General features: G+C 44.8%; 1 long non-coding RNA gene across 3 annotated transcripts in view; it reads right to left on the bottom strand.

Annotated features, from left to right (window-relative positions):
* LOC138481433 (uncharacterized) overlaps positions 1-15,981 on the bottom strand; it is a 94,246-nt gene that overhangs the window by 50,882 nt on the left and 27,383 nt on the right. The window lies entirely within an intron of this gene.

The raw sequence follows: 15,981 nt of genomic DNA, 5'->3' as shown, positions 1-15,981 counted from the left end.
GGGATTTAACACCTGCTTTTTGCAGGCGTTAAAAACCAACCCGCAAAGGGACCCAGGGAGCAAATTACGGTACCGCAATTTGCGGTACCGTAATTAGCGCCTTCCCCATTCCCATTGAGCCCTATGGCCCAAAAATGGGAATAGGGAAGGGCAATGGTGGAAGGGGGAATTACCGCCCTGCCAACCTTGGAATGGGGCGGTAATTCCCCTTTCCGCCAAGGCGGTACCGGTATTTTACCAGCATGAACCATGGTGCTAATAGCGCCATGGTTCTCCGCCATCCGTGTAATGAGGCCCATTGTCTCTGGAGCTCTGGTTCTCTATAGGCTCGACTACTGTTACAGGGTATACAGAAAGGCAGCGTTCCCTGTCTTACATACTCAGGGAGCAAAAAAGAGAAAAACCTGAAAATGTAAGTCTGGAAAAATAAATCTGCAATCAATAGGAATGTTTACTCAAATACTAAAGCACATTTTATTACTATTCATTCAGATGAAAATACATAGAATAACACAATTGATAATAAAATTACTCATACTTAAAAAAAATCAAATCAATCAACTCATACAACACACCCAGTCATACCGTATACACAACCATCACATAAAAAAATGACTGTGTACATGGACAAATACAACACTGAAAAGGGAATAGTGTGGAATTCACAACAACAAAGCCAACGAACTATACATGGAAAATTGAATTGATGTGTAGCCAGGGAAGAACGGAGTAGTTCAACTTGATGTGATTGACTTCCTGATACTTCAAAAAAGCACCGACCGGTTTTGACATTGGTGAATTATTTGAAAACGTCTTCATCAGGGAAAAACAAAAAACAATCCAGACCATATAATTCACAAACGGTCAATGTCCATGTACACATTAATGTTTGTATGTGATGGCTGCGCATATGGTATGACTGACCGCTCTTCCCGACGGCTGACGCAAGCAAGAACCCACATCCATGCTGCTCATGCAGCCCTGCAGCCCCGACCTCCAGCTGCCCCAAGCAGCACACCGGTCCTGGGCCGCGAAAAGAGAGGGAGGGTGCATTATACCCGCCCGGGACCCCTTGCCTCTACACTTCCAGCGCCTGGCGGTGACACCTGCCTGTGACGAGGGCCTTCTGCACAGCACTACGGAGGTTCCTCCTCTTACCGGTGCCACTCCCCGTTGACCCGCCTCCATGGCTCCCAACCCGCTGGCCTGGCAATGTTGCTATTGGCGTTTTCATTAGATACCCAATGCCTAAATACTAAGCACCCAAATGCGCAACAGCCATTACAATCCTGGCTGTGTGATAAGTGTTTAACCAAATGTGAAAGAGCAACTGTCCGTTATAATATGACATTTCTAAGTAAGGCTGGCAATTGTTGCATCTGCACTTACTTTCTAATCAATAAATTGCAACAAACGTTTGGGATAAAACAGTATAAAGAATATATTTTGCAAGAAACCCTACTGAGTACCTATGTCAGATACTGTGCCAGACCTTTTTACTAAATCACATAGTGGATGTTAGGGTGTGCAGCCGACACTGAAGGCTAGGTAGCCTTGCTCTCTTTTTCCTCCAGTTATATTGTGTGCCCGGCATGGAGGCATGTATTAGTGGGTTTGCACCCCACTCACGCACATTTGAGATCTGAAGAAGATTGTCTTGAAGACGTATTACGTAACAAGAAAAATAAGGGGTGCCCACTCACCATAAAATATATGCTTGACATAGGGCCACTTGGCAGTTATGCACCTCTTTTAATGTGTATATCTTCTGAAGGAACCTCAAAAACATTAACAAACGTCTGCAGGAATGCGGGAGTAAGGGTAAGGTAAGGGAATGGACTTTTCAAATGATATGCGAGATCTCCATGATAAAGAAGCACTAGCAGTTACTTCTTCACCAGCTGTAGTATTTTGTCGCATGAGCAATCACTCCGCCTCTCATTCACTCTATCCATCTCGTTATCTTCTCCGTGACTCCAACACTGTGCAGTATGACAACATTTAAGAGTAGCACATATTGGTCAGGCAAGCATTATGACCATCTTTGGGCACACGTGGCATGACACTGTTTTCCAAGGGTCTCTATTGTTGAGGCCAATCTCATGATGGTCTTGGGCACAAGCTGCATGAAAATGTTTTACAGTGGCAGTGATGGCATTTATCATTTGTGTGAGACTCAGAATTTTCTTTCAGCACACCCAAATGGCAGCGCTGGCATATATTATTGAGCAGCCTTCAGGATGGTCTTGTTTTACACAGGAAAGTTGAAAACGTATTATGCCCGTGCCAGTGCCTATATGTATAATTTGGACAGGACTTAGAATTTTCTGTGGGTACGGCTAACTTAAAAGGAATGAAGTGCTGGCGTATATTGCTAAGGAAACCTCTGCACTAGCCAGATATCTAGAGCAGACTACTAAAGGATACAGGTTGTTGTAGCAACCAGAAGTGAACACACTGTAAATAGAGATTTAGGAACAGCTGATAGGTCCATTCTCTTACATCATTGACGACGTTTTTGGGGGAATGTTATAAAATAAAAGCGTTTCAAATCAGTGTATTTAGCCCTGTCCATAAGGCCCAGTGGCCATGCCCGCAATGTCATGTCTCCACCCCCTTTGTGTTGTACCATTCCAAAATGTTGAGAGCCACAAGCACAGAATTTGATTTTACTTGTATGATGCTTCAAACAACATGAACCACCAGTTGCAGTGATGAATGGGCACAGGGCTTGCAATGCACTATTTTAAAAACGCTTTGTGAATCGGGCCCGGGGAGTTTATTCCAAACGCAAAGTGCACTAGTGTGGTGAAAAATCGAAAGGCGTGCACTCAGTCAATCCCATTTACCAAATCTGCAGCCATTGTTCAAGGAAGACAAACACGAAAATAAGCTTCTCCTTCAAAACAGCAAAAGATGCTGCAGGAGACAGCCTGGACGTTCTGTTATGGGCAATTACATCAAACGAGGTGCATCTTTTTGGGCAAAAGGGTCTCCCACTTCTTTGCAGCAAAGTAAGACATTTTTGTGCTTCAAACTCAGAAAACGAGTTCGAATCCTCTTAAATGTGAACGGAGATGGTGGCAACACGCTTGTCTTGGAAGCAAGACCACGCAGAAAAACAGAGGTCTGAATCCTAGAACCGCGCTTAGAAACCGAACTCGAGTACGGTATCGGGTGCGTTATGAATCAAATAAATACATAACTCCCATATCAGGTATTACATTGCTTTCAAGTAGAGCTGGAGGCTGTAGTTTTGTAGCCTACAAGCAGTAGAACGCTGGCCTCACAAAAAGAATGCAAAGCCCAGAGTAGCTAGAAGCCTTCTATTAACGTTATTTAATTGTAAACATGCGTTGTTGGGCCCGCGTATTGGAACGAAGCTCTAGCGATGGCCCTAGCCGTCACGGGCGGGTGGGGGGGGGGGGGCTTTCGTTGTTCCATATGCATGCTAAACCCGGTGGTAACTAATCCTGAACCTCTTAGGAGAATGACTCAGTGACACCCACGTGATTCTTGATGTCCAATGGGATTCTAGAGAGGCACAGATGAACGCATGAACCTGCATACAGAAGACGAGCATGCCTCGCTGGCAATGTGCAACCCAGAGGGCAGGCAAGAAAATGAGCAAACCAACCGATGCGGTAAATGGCCGCTAATATAGTAATGATTTCCTAACTATTTTCACCTCAAGAATAATCATCAGTAAACATAACCAAAACAAAAGATAGACATCCCTTAATCTTGATAGAGTTATCAAAAATATTTAATGGTAAGTTCACAAAGCTACAATTCATACATCAACGTGTGTATCCCGGGTAAACAATATACATTTTGCTTATGCATTGCATAACCAAAACAAAGGTTCACAATTCATCAGGATTTGTCTTAATACCAAGTTTTGTGAAGTTCTTCTGTTTTGTCTGAACCTAATCCATTCATCAAGACCAGTCGCTTCTAGTGCTTACTCATTCCCACCTAAGTAGGAAGACCCACAAAAACCAAGGTGAACTCATCAAACCTTGACCACTGAGTAAGCCTACACGTGTTTCAACGTATAATGGGGGTGCTTGATTAGTAGGTTCAGATATGTTAATCAAACGCTGCGATGCCCGAAGGTTGTTGTGTGCTTTATAAATGCAAATAAATAAAAAATAAAAAAAAGTTGATTTCGAATTTCATCACTCTTGAGGGATTCTGAGACATAACTCGGACAACAGCCCGCCCACGTCTTCTTCAGGGCACTAATGCGTGAATGTGTGACTCTAACAAACACTGCCATGTTGAATATGCTAAGAGGTAAAGCACTGGAACGTACAGTCACTGATGTCATCGCAATCTGTTTGATTCTGTTTAGCTGCGCAATTGATGCAAAGAGGGACCAATGTTAAACCAGCATGCCGGGAATATCAGCACGTATCCACAAGCTCGTCAGTTACTGGAGCCTACAATGAGGTCAGGTGCATGATCCGGCGAGCAAAACCTCCACCAGGTAGGGCAGACCGGTGCCATCGTCACCATTGGCACGTTTCGGGGTATTAGTGCCACTGTGAATCCAGTTAGGCAGTACTGCTCCCAACCATGGGGCAGAAGTTATGTTTGGGTGCCTTTTGCAATCTGCGCTGATCTGGAGACTGCAGCCGATACCCTGTACATTATGGGCCGGCCTACTGCCGCGGTACTGTGCCTAGACGGTGCTGTTCTGATACAAAGGAGGGGGTATGAGGGGAGGGTGGTGGCAGTTATCTCCTACTGTGAATTGCAAGGTTCAAATACGCGTTTAATAGTATAATAAATAGGAAAAGCACTTCCAAACTGTAGACCAAGATACTCCTAATATCGAGGCTCTGATTTCTGGTAGAACTGCAACTAAAATAGTTTTATGCTCAAAAAACGTTAGTCCAATAGAGGAGGAGACGATTCATGGGATATTTGCCCGGTTCAAACTGCATTTGCACTGCTGAAAAGTGGCTTTGCACGGCCAACACAAATCCTGATTCATGGAACCGTGCAAAGTGTATTTTTGCATGGCAAAGTCCGGGCAAAGTCAGTGCTTAGTCATTTTTGCAGTACAAAATGACTTTGCATGGCAAAAATACACTTTGCACAGTTCCATGAATCAGGATTTGTGCCCGCTGGGCAAAGTCGCTTTTCAGCAGTGCACATTCACTTTGAACCGGGCAAATAAGGGCCCAAAGGGTGTGCTAATATGAGCAAAAAGGCATAAAATACTACATTCAGCTAAAGTAAAGCAAAAGTAGCCTGGCTGCAATATCAGTGCAGAGAGACACATTCTTTCAGTTTCTTGAAAGCTTTCAAAGCTGAATGTAAATAGTAGTTGTTTCAATATATTACACACCAGCTCATTCATAGACGACAAAGGGAGTGCTCAGGAAGAGAAACAACACAAGAACACAGGTGCAATTAAAAATCAGAAAAGTGTACGTCTTTCTCCTGTCGGATGTCCTGCGCGTTCCTTCCCCACTGGGTCAGTCGTGCTGTGTTGGAAACAATGTAACTTTCTTTTTTTTTCTGAGCAATATTTTCGCAAGTAAGAGCGATATTAATTTTACAGAGAGCATCTGTGCTATGACTATGTACATTTAGCACCCCGTATAGAACATTCTGGTTGCCTCGGGCAACCAGGAACAAGGATTGCACCAAAGTCCGGGCACTGTTACCTGCCATTTGCTGTGCATCGTCACTTCCACTTGGCTGGGCCAAGCAGACGCCTCCACAGTGAGCGGTCCCAGAGTGCACCAACGCCGGGTCATCATAGGTTGCGCAGAACTTAGGATGCAGTGTCCAGAGGGTGGGAATATCTCCATGGCCACCTGCCACAGTGGGGATGCCGCGGTAAGAGCGGCAGGTTTTTTTTTGGGGGGGGGGGGGAATTGGGGCAGGGGGCAATTTAGGCCTGGCATCGGCCGGGACGTAAAGTCAGGCTTCTGGGCACGTAATGCAGGGGAATTTGCGTTGAGGCTTAAATAGATGTCTTTTAGAATAGACTGGTTGGGCCTGATTTGCAAAAATGTATTTAATGGGACTTTCTATGTTAAATCATTTTTGTAAATCAAGCCCTTTATGTAGCTGTATAATCCATTGTTTATTTTTGTTACACCCTTGCTTATATAAAAAGTAAAAAACAACGAATTATGCAACATTCGAGCGTGTAATCGTGGCCTTGAAGTATCCCGTGTCACCCCACACAGAAACAAGACAAATGTGCCGTGTTTCCGATATCTCTAAATGTGCTCTTCTTTTGCTTTCATGCACTGTTTTCTTTTCTTTATTTTTCACATTCAGGGTGAAAGTGCATGCTCATTGTCGTATTTATTGTGTACATGTGTAAGCTACATGCCATGAAAACACCAATTTCAAAGTGGTAACAAACCAGCACAAGTTCAACTGGTGTTTTTTAAAGATGGTTTTGCAATTAAGTGCATTCATATCCCTCTTTGGCAGACAACTTTGCAACGAAGAAAGCTCCCTAAAAAGAAATGTCAAATTCAGATTTTCTTTTTATTTTTTATTGTGTATTTAGTTAATTTGAACTTTAAGCAAAATGTATTACATGAAAATGGAATTTGAACACTATAAAAAAGTAACAATTGTATTAAATAAAACACATTTAAAAAAACATACTTAAAAGTTCTGGAAAGAATTGCTCCTCATTTCATAATTAGAATCTGGCCTCAGTCGTTTTACCTAGATATACCAGAATTCTTTCCCTTGGGGCTTTTATTAATTATGGAGGGACATTTAAAACACCTGTTCTGCTACCTTCCAAATGTGGTAGGCAGCGGCAGCTAATATCACCGATGCTTCCTCGTTGATACTGGACCAGAATTGGCAGAGACGTTTTTATGGCAGGGCAAAAGGGGCACTTGCCCAGGGCCCCCACCTTGGAGGAGGCCCCACATGCAGTGGTCGAAGTGGGCAGGAGCGGTGCTCCTCTACTTTTATTTTTTAAGATTTACTATTACTATACGTTTATTTTAAAATGAAACATTTCCGGAATGGCTTCGGTTATGAAAATAAAAGTGTAGGAAGAAGTTGAATCTTGCACTTCAGTGCACTGCACTTAACGTTCCCTTAAACAGCAGGTGTGTTTGTTTGGAGGTTTGATTTGCATGTGGAAGGGGGTGTGGCGATGGGGTTTAGGAGGAGTGCAGGCAGGCCAGCAGGGAAAATAGTTCCACTACTTCTTTGTGTATACTTCGACCACTGCCCACAAGGCTAGCTGATCTGAAGAAGTAAGATCCCATTGTTCACAGGTCTTCAATAGCACATGTCAGGATATTGTATGGGGTGTTGCTGAGGCTCTAAACCCATTGCCTTTCTGTTTTGGCAAGTGCGTTCTGCCTTGATCACATCATGTATTGCTTTCTGTGTTCCCTGTGGTATACATAGTTTGTGGGTTCCTTATGGCCCAACTCTGTAGCATTCTTTGCTTCCTGTGGGAATTATGTTGATCATGTGCAATAGGCAACAGTGAAATGCATATTGATAAATTGAGTGCCACAATGGTTCAGAAGTTAGCTCAGTATGTGGAGCACCCATTGCAGAGATATGTGTTCATATGCAAAGTTAGAATATTGCATTCCAGCAAGGCTGGCTGAGCCTTTCCTATGTCTGAAGTTTATAAACCTGCCTGCATATGTACTTGGTTTTGCCGAACAACATCTGCTATTATCAGCAATGTACATGCACCAGATAGGGGTTGCTATAAAAAACTAACATATAATCCGTATGGTGAACGTCTAGAAATTGGTTTGTTCATATGTGTTGTAAAACCTAGGCAATCGCCTCCAGCGATGGCATAAACTGTTAGTCCAAGAGGTGAACGAGTATCCAAATTCAGGAATATGGAAAACCAGCGTTCATGTTTGTATCCTGGATTGCCAGCAGACAATACAGTGATCCTGGTCAAATCATCTAATATATCTTACATCACTGTGCTGTCTTCTGTGGGGTTTGCCTTCTTGCATGCTGCTGGTACTTACTGACCTTTACTTGATTTTTCATCTTCTGTAGGCCATTTGAGTAGAAGGGTTGGTAGACAGAAGAGAGCGGATCATATGTTGCAGGTCTCAGGCAAGCACATTTTAAGGTCTGCTTGTTTAACACAAAAAACGGTTAGCTTTTTTGGTAAAAGTCAAAGGTTTTTATGCACGTTTATAAATAAAAATGGCACAAGCCATTGTTTTGGAAGTATTTAAAGCTTTAAAATACAAAAGACAAACCCAGATTAATTTTGTTAAATCACATCGATTGGTATGCTAGTTCTTATATACTTCCCTTGATGATGGAGAGAATGAAGCTAGAATCATTCCCCTTTTGCATGACACCCTTCTATAATATTTTGTTTAAAAATTGTCATGTTTGTTAATGTGATTTGTGTACTTTCCAAGTCTGTTTTTTAATAAAATGGGATTGTTTTAGTTCATGGTAAGAACTGGAAAAGAAAGTGTTCAAATGCAGAAATTGCAGAGTTGAAACAAATCCCAGCTTAACCCCTTCACTCCTTAACCGATGTGTGATCCTGGGCATCTCATTTAATCTTGTATTGCCGAACCTCTCAATATTGCCAGCCCCTAAACCTTTCAAAATTGTCAGCCCGTCCGAGTGATTGCCTTCTCATGGTATGATCTTCATAAAAGCCTTATACATGGTTTCACTGCGTTAAGAGTGAACATATTCATATCGAACACCAAAGGCATTTGTTCCTTTGATATCTAATGGCAACACTATTTGAAAACCATATCCTACTTCTAATCTCAGTCTGTCTGGATAAAGACACCTTCCTCATAGCTTCTAATCTGCCTCAACTATCCATGCTACGGTATATGTAGCGTTTTCCTTCCTTCCAATTGGTGGTCTCTATCCGCGCATGAGCACTTTTGCATTCTGTGAGGCAGCTAATGTGAGTTCTCTGTCTATTATGGGTTACGTGTACCTATTACATACGGTCCTTCATTAATACTACATCTACCTTTCTGGATGTTATTGATAAAAAGTATCCTGTACGTACTAGAACAGTAACCCCTTTGTAGACTGCTAATGTTGTTCTTCAAATGGTACTTGTTTATCATTCTGATTAGAGCAAGAATGAAGGGGGCAAAGGGACTTAAAGGGAGTAGACATGCTTATTATGCTGCAACACGGCATATCAACATATAGGTTGTGAGCACAATGGGTGGGGGTCACGACCAGTATTCTTGATCCCTTAATTCCTTTGGTTTGGTGGATGGGGGCCCCAAAGATGTCCATGCCCCAGGGCCCCAAAGGTGCTTAAGATGGCCCTGAGAATTGGTCCGTTTCTATGAAATCTATATTTAGTATAAGTGTCTATTTTTAGTATAAATTCAGATGATAACGCTGTCATATATTTAACAGTATTATGCAGTGGTGGACTGGGAACAAAAAGAGGCCGTGGAAATAATGTGCACAGTGGCCCCATATTACACATGTTCAGCAATCCCAACCCTTTTCCTATGAGAAGCTTTGAAAATAAAATAGTTTACCACACAAAAGAGTCCCAGGGTGCAGAGGCCTCACGGGAAACCTCCAGAGTTCCCTATAGGTCAGCCACCTCTGGTATTATGTGAGTGTTTAAACAGCATTTGTGAAAGCACACCGAAAGATACACATAACCAAATACCTGTGAATGCAATTATAGGGGGTGGCCTCAGTTTAATTGTTTTATATTTATATAGCACTACGAATTCTCAGGCATCTGAGCGCTGCTTAATACCCGCAGTGTGTGGTGCTCATTTATCAACCTCGGAAAGATGAAAGGCTGAGTTTGGCCCAGCCGGGATTCGAACCTGGGTTAGCAGGCTCTGCAACAAAGGAAGCGATCTACTCGCTCTGCTATCGGACCGGCTGAGCGCTTTGCTCACTACCTATTTGTGTACTGTTCCAGCAAGCCCGCGCTTTACATGAAAAGTAGCCCCATACCTATACTTCTGAAGCAGTCTCTCTTCTTACAGACATACAGTAGGTTGGCAGGATGGACTGTGAAGGCAGACAGCAAGCACCCTAAGGGACATGAACTGGAGTGCTCTGGATTTTGACTTTCGCATTTTTCTTTTGTTTAATATATCGCACACCTTGCTGGGAAGTAGCGGGGCGCCTCTGTACAAGCAATTTGAACTTAACAGAGGAAGGTGAGAGGGGAGAGTACAGGTTATAGTAGCTTGGATAACCCCTTCTAGAGGCGGGGTATGTATCTAGGAGGAGTAATGCCTTAGTGAGTTGATGAGTAATTTGCTCTATGCTGTGCTGCGGCCCAATTTCATTCAACTCAAGTATTCTCATCTCAAGAAAAGCAGTAATCGATCTGATGAACAAAATGGCGTCACCAAGCTAAATAAAGTGATGGGTATCCGCTGCTTAAATGTAAAAGTAGGGGGGATTTTTAGTCTTAGGTCTCCTTTCTGAGTACGATGCCTAGGCACTCAAACTACCCTGCCCTGAAAAAGCACAAAAGGGTAGAAACGTTCAGAAGGTGCTTGCCCCCCCTGTGCCGGGAGGAGCGACACAATAGTTTCGATGTGGGTGCTGCATTTGGGGAAGTCTGATGAGCATACCTTTGTCCCAGCTGTTCTTAAATGAGTAATGGAACACTGCTCTAAAGGTGGGCACCTCTCTGGTGGAGAGCCAGACATAAGGGGCATTAAACCCATGATATGGCATTTCGCTACGTCAAAATCACTGCCCGTGGTATTCATGTTTTTGGAAAAGGAGTAACTAGGCTCAAGCGAGTAGGAGCTCTGTGGAACAGACTCACAAGAGTATAAACATGGTCTTCGCCGTGAATTGTACACGAAACTTAAGTGAGCCTGCTCCACACTCATGCTAGGTTTCATCCACGACCCCTTCCTGCCAATGGCCGCTCATAAGGGAGAAAGCCACCGCTGCACTATCCCAGTCTTTGTAACCGCGCGTGTCCCATTATTTTTTCCCTTTTAGTTAAGCATGTTCCCAAAGTTCGTCACTTTAATTTAATATCAATTCATGAAGAATTGCTCTTTTTAGAATTCTTCTTTTTACTGAAATACCCACTGATTTGCTTGATCATCAAATGTTTTACGTGTTTTCTCTTGCTCTCAATACACATTCCAGGCTTTGGCATCAAGGGAAAGAAATATGACCTTTCTCATTTTGGAAAGCTAACCATAACACTTTTCCATTATGGGCCCGATTCATGTAAAAGAGGGCATTAATCCTGTAGGGGCCGCGTGCCGAGAACAACACTGCGTGAGCATGTGCACAAAAATGAATCTGCGCGCTCCACGTATTCATGGATCCTAATGCGCATTTCTAGCTGACCCTCAATTCAAAATGAGCTGCACGATGAACGCCCACAACACGCCCCAACACAAACCAAAAACCAAGCCATATCCCAACCTAAGAGCAAACCTCCGCGTCCACCCCTGATCCAACATCCAGCACCCCTTCTAAAATGCGAGGGCTCCCTCGTAAGTCAATTCGGCACCCCTGCGAAAGCGTGAGAACTCCCTCATAAGTCGAGGCTGTACCCCCCTACGGCAACGCATGGCCTTCCTTATATGTCAGTGAGGCACCCCTGCAAAAACACGAGAGCTCCCTCGTAAGTCGAGGCTGTACCCCTTCGATAGCATGCAGCCTTCCTTGTAAATCAATGTGGCACCCCTGTGAAAACATGAGAGCTCCTCTGTAAGTCGAGGCTGCACCCCTGTGAAAGCGTGCAGTCTTCCACATAAGTCGAGGCTTCACCCCAGTGAAAACACGCAGCCTTCCTCATAAGTCAATGAAGAACCCCCTGCAAAAACGCAAGAGCATCCTCGTAAGTCGAGGCTTCACCCCTACAACAACACACACCCCTACACCCAAGGCACCCATTCTGCAAGCATATACCCCTAGTGCACCCCTCAAGTCCAGACACCACCCACCAGCCTCCCTCACCTCTGACACTATCCCAGGCAGCGTCCTCAGGTCCAGACACCACCCACCAGCCCCCTTCACCTCAGACACTACCCTAGGCAGCCCCTTAGAGTCCAGATGCCTCCCACCAGCCCCCCTCACCTCCGACACTACCCCAGCCAGCCCCCTCAACCCCAGACACCACCCACCAGCCCCTCACACCTCTGACACTACCCCAGCCAGCCCGCTGACAATCTCCCACACAACAAGTACAATGCATGGCTGCAACCCACCTGAACCTCTGTGGTCTGCCTCCATCATGAAGCTGAGCCCCAACATGTCCACCACCAACAAGATCAACAGGAAGCACTGAACATCATTTCTGGGTGGGAGCATCCGCTGTCACTCCCTGCCAGACATGCGTCTGCAGCACCTCAGCCAGACAGCACTATATTGCACCAACAACACTGTGGCCACCCCATCCTCATGTGACAAGTGAATGCAATGCAAAAAGGCATGTTCATGTTGGTCATGGGTCACTGCAAAGGCACCAAAGCACAGCAAATGAATGGGACCTGAGTGCCGAAGTAAACCTGTAGAAACATTGGTCAGATCAACAAATAATGACCATGCACGTTGCAGCCTGAGCATAAGTGAGCCGGGTGGAAGGGTTGGCAAAGTCCCTGTCAGGGACCACAACATGACCGGCTCATGCATGGGTGATGGGAGGGCAGTCAGAGAGTGAATGACTCACTGAAACAGGAAATGTATGCTGCCACACAGAATGAGCAAACATGGGTCACAACTGTATTCCAGTTGCAGAGCTGGAGCAAGACATGAGAGCAGGAAGTGTGTGACTGCACATGCTGGTGGGCGTGTGCGCATGGCATGGAAGTGACACAGCAATGATAAACCAGTGTGCAAGTGATGTGACTAGGCCACCAATCCACAGTGAGCCCACCTCTCACCACAGCAACCTCAATGTGAATTACACAATGCAGTGAAAAGAGTGTGGGCACATACACAATCCCAAGCATGTGCAACGGGGACACATGAACAACTGTGGCCCAGGAATGAAAACAATGTAAATCTGTGCAAACACACAGGAACAGGTGGCATTACACCCACAATCAGAGTCAAAGAAAAAAAAACACATCCACCCATCAATGCAACCATACCCGGATGTACATCATCTCACACACACCAGAACCCTCCTCTCCAACCGCACTGACGCCAAACACAGAGTGAAGCTGCACACGAACTTGTAATTCAGAACACCCAGTGCAACCCCCAGGTGTCTGATGGACCCACACCCACATGTCAGGCATATGTGCAATCCTCCACTCACAACCATTACAGCAACAAATCACACACAGGCACACCACAATACACAGAACCTGCAATAGTGAGATGCACTGAGTGACATGTCATCAATGAAAGTTGCAGTAACACAACTGAACTGCATAAAGCATGCAATGGAACCATAAACCACCTGTATTAAACATAACTATATACAACTAAATCAGGGAAGGAAGGTCCAAGAAGTCTGGGGTGAATGATGAAAAATGAAAAGAGCCCTATATACCTAAATAACTATATGCATGAAAAACAGGGATGGCAAAGTACTGGGCAAAAGTAAAGAATAATCATGCATGAAGCCTATACCTAAATAACTATATGCAACGATAGCAGGCTAGTCCTCATCCCCAATGTCACCCAACCTGTCAACAAGGCCTGTTTCACAGTCTGATTGCACCATTATTTGACGCTACAGTGAATGTTGGCTTTGGGCTGTGTCAAACACTTTTGCTCTCTTACAAATTGGCTATTATTCTGTTTTAATTTTGCACCCCTACCTTCACACTCACAGCAACATGGATATGTTTGTGCTTGTAATGTACATGGTCACACAGGTCTTGAATCGATTTTGGTTTGCTTCTAGGAATTGGTTGGATTGTTGATTTTGTTGTCCATGAATGGCTAGGTGCTAAGATTTGATTGTTGCCTAGTTCATGCATTTCTCTGTAGCATCATAGTTTTACTTGTTCATATATTATTACCATTCATACAGTTGTTGATCCTCCGGAATGATGTCACGCCATACTTCACAAAGTGGTAGTGATATACTCCCATTTACAAGTCTTTTCTGGGGCCTCGGCTTGTGCCTGTTGTTTTATGTCTAAAGGACACACACAATTTAGCACTCTGAGCGGCACATTCTCAGGGTGTTGTTGTGAGCATGGAGGATAGGACCCAGTTCATCAACCTGGGAGGTGGGTGGCCTCACTGTGTGTACTCCACAGGGGCTGGTATCTATGTGAAGAATGATTGCACCAGCTGTGTGTGTGCAGCCTCTCCATGTGCCCTTTGGCCATCCATGAGCAAGGGTGGTGCCTGTGGGTGCAGATGGTGTTCTACCTGCATGTGCAGCAACATTGTGCAGGACACATGCAGCTACAATGATTCTACAGACAACTGGTGGTCCATAGAGCAACCCCCCACCAGAGTGGTCAAGGGAGCAGAACCGTCACTTTAGCAGTATGAATGTGCATTCCACTAAACCCCGAGTGGCTACATGTGCAGTATTGTACCTCACCTCAGCTGGTGTTGTGGGGTTCATGATGGGTGTCATCAGGAAGGTAGTTAGTGGGTAGGCACTGTCCCCTGTAAATGTGGACGTGGTTGTCATTGTGATATATTGGCAGGGTCTATTGTTCAGTGTGTTACATGCATGCATGTGCTTCAGCGTTCATACTCACCAATGAGCCATGCTTTGCCATGTTTTCCAGATACCAGGGCCCAGTACAATGGTGACATGCAGAAGTTTATCGGGCATGTGTGCTGCCCGGAAAATTAGTATAGACTTCCATGATGATTCCCTTGGCATCACACACTATCTGTACATTGATGGAGTGCCATAGCTTTCTGTTCCTGTAGATCTGCTCCTGTCAATTGGGGTGGCCATAGTGCAACGTGTGTGCAGTCTATAGCACCTAGTACACGGGGGAAGCGTGCCACTGCATAGAAATCCTGCATGACTGTCTGCCTTTCCACTGGTGTTTGGGGTATATATATGTGCGGTTATGCAGGATAGCACCCACCTGGTGTAGACAGCATAATTGGGTGGCCTGTTATATCCCACCTACTACTGCAGTGGTCCGCTGGCAGGACCCATTGGCAAGGAAATGAAGTGCAGTCAGCACTTATTCGAGCGGGGTAAGGCCCTGGGAGAAGATGGTGGGTGATGTTAGGCCATCTTCACAGTCCCTGGCACGGTCTAGGGTTATATGGGGGGATCCTATAACTTCCATAGACCTGATCATCCGGCATCCCAAAAAGCTTAGTGCGTGTTGTGAAGATCCGGGCCCTGGGCATCTTCCTCCTCCTGCAGTGTCCATGCACGATAGCTCCGACTGCTGCTGGATTCATCGTGGCTGTTGACATTCGATACTTAACTGTATTTGATACATGCACCGTGCCTGATTTGTAGAATTTTTGGTGCAGTGCAAAGTGACTTTGCACTGCCTACAAACACCCTGATTCACAGAGCGGTGCAAAGTGTATTTTTGCAGTGCAAAGTCGCTTTGCACCACGCTGGACCTAAGTCTTTGCAAAAACAACCACTATGTTAATCTTCTCACCGATCAGGGTGTGCACGTGACCAATCCACCTGTAGACTAACTCTTCTGTACGGAGGAGGACACAAACTCCATTTGCAACCAGTGGTACTAGGACCCGTGCCCTTTACGGTTGCAACATGGGTAACACATAGGCCTGAGGAGCCCCAAACATGAATAATGTAGTGTGTGACTGACACCCACAGAAGACCAGGTTTACATAAATAGATAGGCAAGAAATCCCACACAACTCTTTCAATAACACAACTGTTGTATTTATGCTTTTCAAACATGGTTCTCACTACCTGTCGCCACGCCAGACTTATAAATTCAGACAGGGTAGAAGTGGGATCTCGAGAATCATAGGCGGGGGCCAAAATAATTGTAGGGTCTGGCGAGGGGGATTAGAAATGTGCTCGAAGGGGTGAGCGGTGAAGTTGCAATGTATTATATC

The sequence above is a fragment of the Ambystoma mexicanum genome, chromosome 5p (genome assembly GCF_040938575.1).
Source record: "Ambystoma mexicanum isolate Mex_15411 chromosome 5p, UKY_AmexF1_1, whole genome shotgun sequence".
Classification (NCBI taxonomy): Eukaryota; Metazoa; Chordata; class Amphibia; order Caudata; family Ambystomatidae; genus Ambystoma; species Ambystoma mexicanum.
Note: the sequence above shows the minus strand (reverse complement) of the source record. Positions and strands in the feature narration are given on the sequence as shown.